Source organism: Azolla caroliniana, unplaced genomic scaffold (genome assembly GCF_043228905.1).
Source record: "Azolla caroliniana isolate FFs.n. ecotype wild unplaced genomic scaffold, voAzoCaro1.0.p SCAF_10, whole genome shotgun sequence".
NCBI classification, from domain to species: domain Eukaryota; kingdom Viridiplantae; phylum Streptophyta; class Polypodiopsida; order Salviniales; family Salviniaceae; genus Azolla; species Azolla caroliniana.
In genome coordinates, this window is record NW_028230445.1 from 16,691,261 (window position 1) to 16,700,278 (window position 9,018).

A 9,018-nucleotide genomic window follows, 5' to 3' on the forward strand; every position below is an offset into this window, starting at 1 on the left:
ACAACATTCTTAGAGCAGAATGTGACTGGGATCGTGGTCTTCCTTAAGAGCGTTCATGTTTTTCTAACACTCATCACATCATTTGATGCACTCATGCGTATATTTAAATAATGTGGGCCACCACAACCCAACTTGGAGGAATTTCATATGTATGTGCACGAGTTTGTATTTGGTGATTATGTGCGCCAAAATATGTAAATGTGTATATAAATGTTGTGCAAGTTTGTGTGTCCTCACATTTTTTATGTGTATAAGTGTTTATTTGAACCATGTTTGTGTGTCGATTATGTGAATGTGTAAGTGTATGTGTTCTTTTATATGATTAAAAGTATAGGTGTGTGAGTTATGTTTATTTATGTGTTTGATTCAATAATTCTAACCGGTAGGGTTAGACTTTGAGGATAAATATAATTTTGTTTGTGTGTGTGTTTTGTTGAAACCTAGAGGTATTTTGGAAATATACAATTTCCTTAGGTGAGAATGTATGTGATTGAGTATTGGGTATTGGGTATTGGGAAAAGAGAAATATCAGAGGCTCACAAAGGAAGGTTTGGTGACAATGAGGTCGAGTGTTGTAGGCGGCAATATAGAGGTCGTGGCTCAAAGAGAAGACTAACATGTGTAACATTGCTTGTCATGCCCTAATGCAAGACGCCATCCAAAAAGGAATTCCTTTGTGTATAGGAGCTCTACACAATAGAATTCATTGAGTTCTACCATGATGAGTTCCACACATAGCTTCAACCTAAAGTTTGCACCATATATACTTCAACTCTTTCTTTATATGAGTGCACTTAACAATATGTAACTAGGAAGTACTTCCTATATTGGCGTATTATGTGATTTCTCATTTTCTTTTATTGTTAACATTATTTAAGTGATTAGATGTGAAATATGTATTATTTATGATAATCTCTTTCCAAATCCATCAAGTTTAAGATAGAAGAGTTTGATTGGGAAGTTTTTTGTTAGGCATGCTCAAGAGTTGTTGACAACTCCCCTCACCTGGTTTGCTCACATTAGGGTGCATATCCCTCCATCTAGTGCTTCTTCTTGTGTCTTGCGTATAGTAATCAAATTTCCTAAGTGCCATTTAGTGCTTATGATGTTAGCCATTTTCCATTAACTAACATTCCTAGACTACAAGAATACAATGACTCACAACGTTTGCTAGGACATAGGGGTTTTGATTTTATATAACTACAATTACTCTCATGCCACTTTAATGAATATTTTTCATTAACATTACCCTTTAAAAAGTAGTTTTATCATTCTCACTCTTTCTTTTGAGGAAAATCATGTCAATGTCAATCATCTAATGCAATCATTTTTCGTACCGAATTATTAGTGTGCATGATCTTGAGCTAAAATTATGATGCATTTTTAAATGAACATAGCAACAAACTCATTACTCTAGAGTTGAACCCATAACCTCAATTTTACAATGCAAGAGCACAGTGACGACAAAGTACTAGTGTTCTAAAATTTCAATAAGATAACATGGTGAATCTACAAGGTATCAAAGGTCTAGAGTCTCTTATAGAGAGTCTAAAGCAATGATTTCCAATTGTGCTTTAGCATGGAAATGTCATCAAATCATTTTTCAAAGGTAGGATGTGTAAAGAGGGTTAAAACTTACAAGTTCATAAATTCACATTTCAATATGTAAGGGGGGAGTGGATTAGATTACCCATGAGTAGGAGAGGAATGAAGGCAATTTAGGATGCAACAATACAATGTTTTTCCCACACATGATGGGAATTTTCGCGTTCAGATACACAATTTGCATTGCGGCCTATCATTTGTTGAAGGATCCAATATTATTCAATAAATATGTGAAAACATTGAAATTTCCTTTCAATTTATCTAGAAACATTTTACTTGATTTAAGGTGAGGCAATGCAAACAAGTACAACTTATACTTTAAGCATAATCACATAAGAACATAATAAAATGAGTGTAGGTCTTGTATATAGGGGATTTTCCGAAGGTTCACACACACAAACAAAGAGACATCTAACCTTTACAAAGAGTGCCCACATCCCTTGGGCCCTCATGATTTATTATATGATATATAGCCTACTTTGAAAGTGATGACCATTCGGCATGAGGCGAGTCACATCCTTAACTTAGACCTTTCAACATATTGTTGTTGTGTCAAGTACACACTATGATATGCAACAATTGAACTCTCATATTTTATACCTCATTATCAATGTCATTAAGCATGGGCCACAAGGAAAGGAGTGGTCATACTGTCATATCCATTTACTTTCTAAAGGGAAGGCTATAAACTCGACTCTCCATAAACCCATATTAAGCTTTGATTGACCCTAGAATCACCTTATCAAGTGCTTTTAAATGAATAGTCAAGGTTTGGATGGGTGCAACAGAAAGACCTAGAAAAAATGTGTGCACCTCCCATCTCCCCTCACAATTTATCGTACAATCTTACAAGGCTTCATGAGGGAAGTTTCCAACAATCATTACATCTCAACAATACATTGAAGAGTTTTAGTTGAAAGCTAAAATGTGCCTCCTACCCTTTAGAATATTCTAATGATCATGTCACTACATCCTTTCACATGAACCTTCCAATGATTAATATACGTACATAAAAAGAAGAACCATCACATTTATGTGTGTTGAGTATGCGGGGAAAAGTCATGTTAGCAAAATTAAAATAAGAACTTTATCTATTTTAGTGTTCATAGAAGAAGTATATTACCGCCTCTAAAGATGCCAACATAGCATAAGAGACCAATAAAGATGCTTCAAATTGAACCAATAAGCCAAATATAAACAACACCTCATAAAGAAAAAAAGGTAGTATAGTGCGTGAGAAATGAGGACCAATTGTAAGCGTCAATTGTTTGAAGCATTTAAAGACAATCTACAGGCACGTTCGCTTGGGAAATTGATCCCAATGATTTTTTTAATTGAAACATTATGTGAATACCAATATCTCTAGAAGTTACACCATACATCATGAGGTTTACTCCTATGACATATATATACTCGAGAAGGTGAATGTAAAGTTTAATGACACTCCATTAATCTCGAATAAAAGCTCTCTAAACTTTTCATTATCCAAATTTGGAGATAAAGGGATATGTAAAACCATGCTCCACATATGTGCATTTGTAGATGATCGTTGCAGTATAAATATATATATATGAAGCACGTGTTCTTACGAATTATGTTAAAAGTAGCTTTAAGTCCATATAAAACATTTGACTTGAATGCATATTTAATATGATTTGAGTCATAAGCGTGGGGAGGCAAAGAAGCACACTTATGAGCTTGTTCATAGATATAACCAAATTTGCAACCAAGGATTGTTGGAATGTATAAACAAGATTATGTATCTAAATTAACCATGTGAGTGTGGCAAAAATTAAGTCAAGTGCCAAATTTGTGGTGGTGGTTGTCCCCAATTAAAAAGAAGCCCAAAAGGACAACAAGCTAAGGATATGAATTGACAAGATTAAAATGCAATCTAGACAAAGCTTATAGCTAGGCACTGAAATGATCGGTGATAGAAAGGGAGAAGCTACACAAGGATGAAGGCAAGAGGCGAGCGAACGACACAAACGGTCACGAGGAGCTGTACATTAATAACACCAGGATGATTGCCGCAAGAGTTTGGTTCGGATTGTTGTCAAGGGGGGTAAAAATAATGGAATATATAAAATAAAGTGATGGGGCGACGGGTTGGAAAGGGAAAGAAAAGGAAAATATGTAGTTGATAGGTGTGGCTTCCATACCTTCAAAGTCGAATGATGCAAGTCGATAGTGGAATGGGGGGGGGGGGGGGGTCCCAAAAGGAAGTAGTTGTCTTCATACGTTGTTCCAATGAGTCAATTGATATGGGGGGAGGGACCCGAAGGTTGGGGGTCGAAGAGGTGTGGGCAAGTGAGCGTGCATGATGCCAATGTCAAGCCATGCTTATAACCAACAAAAAGGGAAGGAAAAGGCGGATGGTGATAGAACCAAAGAGTGGTCATGGGAGGGGGGCTATTACGAGAGAGAGCTTCGTAGTATAGGTAGTAAGTAGTAAGTAGTCATAGTTAGTCTGACCAGAAGGCCAAGAAGAGGGTAGTTACTAGTATTCAATGTTCATTGTTGGTCGGACAGAAAAGGCCGAGAAGAGGGTAGTAGTCATAGTTAGTTGGATAGAAGAGTGTAAGGGGGTGGGCAGAGTTTTCAAAAGTGAGGTGAATGGGCGGGTGTCCAATCAATCCATGTTGGGTTTTTTTGTTTTGGTTTCTTCGGTTTCTCGGTAGAAAAGGCCGAGAAGAGGGTAGTAGTCATAGTTAGTTGGATAGAAGAGTGTAAGGGGGTGGGCATAGTTTTCAAAAGTGAGGTGAATGGGCGGGTGTCCAATCAATCCATGTTGGGTTTTTTTGTTTTGGTTTCTTCGGTTTCTCGGTAGAGAGCGAGGGTTTTAGGTGGGGGGGGGGGGGGGGGGGGGGGGGTTAATAAGTGAAGGAAGGAATCATCATGATTTCATGATCATCAGAGGAAGCCGGTGCGTTTCCACACGGTGTTCCTCACGTCCCGGAGGTCTCGGCCTTTGAGTGTCCGGCCGGCGCCTTCGGTCACCGAAGAAGACGGCTGGCGGACGGTGTAGGACATGAGGTGTGGAGGCGTGGTCGCGGTCACGTGACCCGCTTCATGCCCATCTCCATGCCCATAGCCATGCCCATAGCCATCTCCATCTCCATGGCCATAGCCATCGCCATAGCCATCTCCAAGGTGCAGGCTTCCCACCATATCATCTGTGCAGACACAGGATCGATCCCCTCCTCCACAAGAGGCCCTTCCCCTCCCCCTTTGGAAGGCGTATGGCACGTCCATGGGCGCAGATCTTGCTTCTGTGCTGCCCTGCTCCGATCTGTTATAATAGCAGTAGCCATAGCCATACCTCCCTTCTCCTTCACCCTCCTCCTCCTCCTCCTCTTCTTCTTCTTTCTTCTGCTTCTGCTTCTGCTTCTGCTTCTGCTTCTGCTTACCCTGCCTTGTCGCCGATTTCTTACTCATGAATTCCTGCTGCTCATTACTTCCTCCTCCTCCCCACACCTCCTCCTCTGAGAACTCCTCCCTCTCATACCTCCCTCCACCCTCATAATACTCTGACATTTCCTCTCTCTTTTTCTTAACCCTAAAAACAATTTAGCTTCAAGTTAAGTTTATCACCAAACCAAAAATTTAAAAATTTTTAAAAAAACCCTAATCTACCCTAAAAATCCTCCCAAATTCTACCTTCTTCTTCTTCTTCTGTTTCCTACATTCTATCTAACCCTCTCCCCCCCCCCCTACAAATAAATCCTCCCTAATCTTAGCCCCTAACCCCCAACCCACCACCAAATTAGATCTTCCCTCTAAAACTTGAAGCTACACACACCACAACAATGATTCTATCCCAGATTAATAATGCCTACACCCCACAAATCAAACCAATTTTAGCCCCCTAACCCCACCAAAACCAATCTTTGCTAATTAATTAGCCCCCCCTTGCCTAATCCACACCAATGAAATCTCCCCTAATTAGTCCCTAACCCACAAATGGACCTGTCTTGATTAGTCCCAAACCCCACACACCAAAACAAAATTCAACTAAATTAGTAGTACCTAGCTAATCAATCCTCTCCTGATTGGGCTACTAACTCAACACAAAATCAATCTCCCTAACCCACACAAAAAAACACTCTACCTTACTTTTAGTACCTAGTGCACAAATTAATCTATGTAAAACACATATTTATAACCCTCACTTATGACTAAATCCCGCCAAGGTAGAAATGGATATATCCCTAAGTATAAACTAACCAACCAACCAATGTGTAAATTGTGTCCCTAACTAAGCAGAACTCAGCCATGAATGTCCATTACTAGGCCTAGTGTAGCACTACTTCTATCTCTATGTATGAATCATTCCTCACCTCCCCCTATGACATATATATAATACACAACACACTCATATTGATATAACCCTGTCACTAACTACAACTAACTCATGGTTTTTTCTTCTTCTTCTTTTGGTTACAATAAAACCTCACTACTTCACTAACCTTTGATGCTAACCATATCAATGAAAAGACCTTTTGGCTATGTAGATATATGTATGTATATATATAGGCCTGACCTAGGTATGTGTTTTCTCACTTCTTTTGTTGTGCTGAAGACAAAAAAGAGAAGAAAAGAACCACCCCCCACCCCCAAAAAACAAAAAATCCAAAAAAAAAAACACATGAGATTTTTGTATGAATATTGTATCCCAAACACAATTGATAGAGTGAGCATGATGGTGATGATGATGATTGAGTCATGTAATGTGACCCATGTGAATGGATTTTTAATAGAGGATTAGACACACATAGCTCTACATGTGCATATGTATATGTATATGTATATGTATTATATATATTATATGTATATGTATATGTATATGTATATGTATATGTATATGTATACATATGTGTGTGTGTGACATGTGTGCATAGATTATTTATACCAAGATAAAAGGTGTGTACTAAAAGAGGTGCCTTGTCCCTTTGAGGAACGCTACCCTTTAAGAAGGCCTAGCCTAGAGCATATGAATGCTAATATCGCCTATGGTCAGTCACACTTTTGTCCGTCCTCACTAAATGTGAACATTGTCGATACCAAAAATATATTATATATACACATTACGTGCGCACATGCAACACATTCATGGCACTCAACAAACAAACAAAAAACACACCCCGCATCTTTTTTTTACATGCATGCATACATACCCATTCGTGAGTCACCTTGCTATCGCATATTGCGACGCAACTTAATATCTATATCATGATTCATTACTTCTATGCTCGACTTCCCTTTTAACTTTTTTTTACATGGATTTTCTATTTCCCCACAAGGGTGTGTGTTTAATTCATCCACTTTGGAGTTTCAACGAGCTTGTGCATTTATCCCATCCCCCCCCCAATCAACAAAAAATGTGAATCCCGATGAATTGAGAGTAAAGACAAAATAGCCTTTATTAATACACGAGAAAACGAATAGAAAGATCAAAAAAATCCAGTCGATGAAATTTGTTTGAGCTGAGTACATCATACATTACATACAATAGCCACAAACTTTGATACAATTTCGTCACGACTCACAAGTTAAACTCGTTTCCCCCCTACTTTTTTAACTTATCCTTATCCATCTCTCTCTTTCTCTCTCTCTCTCTCTCTCTCTCTCTATGTTGGGGTGTGTCAGCATTTGGCATCTGGTACATTGACTTCGACCACGTTGTCTTTTTTGGACATCCATTAATACATTTTCTTCACTTCTCATCTAACCTCTCGACGTGGTAGTTTCCACACCCTATTTTAGCTGTACTACCACATGTGTTCTCCCTTCTCCTCCTCTGTAACTTGGAAATTATATCCCTTTTTGAGCCACCCTTTGGTATAATATTCAAGATCTGATTTCTCCACAATCGATGAAACAATTGACTAGACATACATCTTCTTTCTTGAAATTCTAGGTGAAGAAGTCAAGTTTTGTATGGTACTTTTTTTTAGTGGCACTCGAGGTATCAATATTTTTTTCACTTAAAACAACACCATTTCTAATGTGTTTTGTCCGTAGTATTATCGAAATTAACTCTTGATCTCCCAATCCAAAGAATCATGGCTTAGGTTTCAAATATGCCACATCTATTCTAACTAACTTACCAACACATGTCCTCGTAATTTGAGTTCTTTCAACCCACTGGTATAATATTCAACATAGAATGTGCCGACAACCAATTGGATAACATATAGTCATACATATTACTCCTTGATATTTAAACATATGAAGCTTAAGTTCGATAAAAGAAAATTTTATTTGCACTCAATCACATGGCACTAGTGTTAGGGCCATGTTCACTTAACAACAATAAATTTCTCTTTGCATGCAATGTCTAACGCGTTTTCTCTCCTCATTACCCTATGCATATTGGTAATATTGAAAGTCAAAACTCATTCCAAACTCCGAAAAAAAAACACAACATTCCTTCGTGCTTCATCCACGTGTCTCATTTTTCAAATACTCCACACCTGATTCCTAACTGATTCAAAAGCACATGTCTTTGTAACTTCGGTCCTTTCAAGCTACACCAAGTAAAAAACTAAGAGAAAGTGCACCCACAACCAATGAAATCGAGAATACCCATATTCTATTTTTTCTTGGTATCCTCACACAAGAAGCTAAGTTTTTTGAAGTATTCTTATAAGAACTCAATGGGGTTTTTCTTTCCAAAATCGCTCTTCAATATAAATTTGGTAATATTAAAGTTAACTTCTAGAATCCATTACTAGCAACGTATCAAAACAATTGCTTCACTCTTCTCCCACCATAGGGCCTAGCAATTTTCAAATAAATTGCACCTATTATAAGTAGGGGAAATTCATTCACGAATCACAACCAATGAGAGAGGGTAGCATACATTTTCTTTCTTGATATCCTAACATAAGAAGTAACCTTAGGTAAATAATAATAAACTTTATCGGCACTCATGTGACAATGATATCAATCATTTTCGCTTAATAGTGTGTATTTCCCCGTTGCATGCAATACAACACTTTCTTTTCTCTAGCCATTTTTCCAAAATGGTAGTTCGATATTCAATGTTAACTCTGTCCACAACATGCCTTTTGCATCGTTATCAAGCTAAAGCATGGAGACATTTATATTTACACCCATGATAGCTAGAAGCACAAAATTAGAAAATAAGTCTCTCTCACTACACAAAAGGGGTCATAATTACTCAATATGAAGGTACTAAATCAATCGTCATTCATACCAAAGGTAGATCGGTAACTTTATTTCTTAACTAAGATAGTACTGCATGAAGAATGTCGTTTTACAATTGGCTCGACAATTGTAGTTACATTCCTTATAAAGAAAGATGAGTGTGAATGTGAGCTAATTGGCTAGTAAATTTATGGAATGTGTGAACACAAACAAGACATGATGGCATTTCCTTCATACATT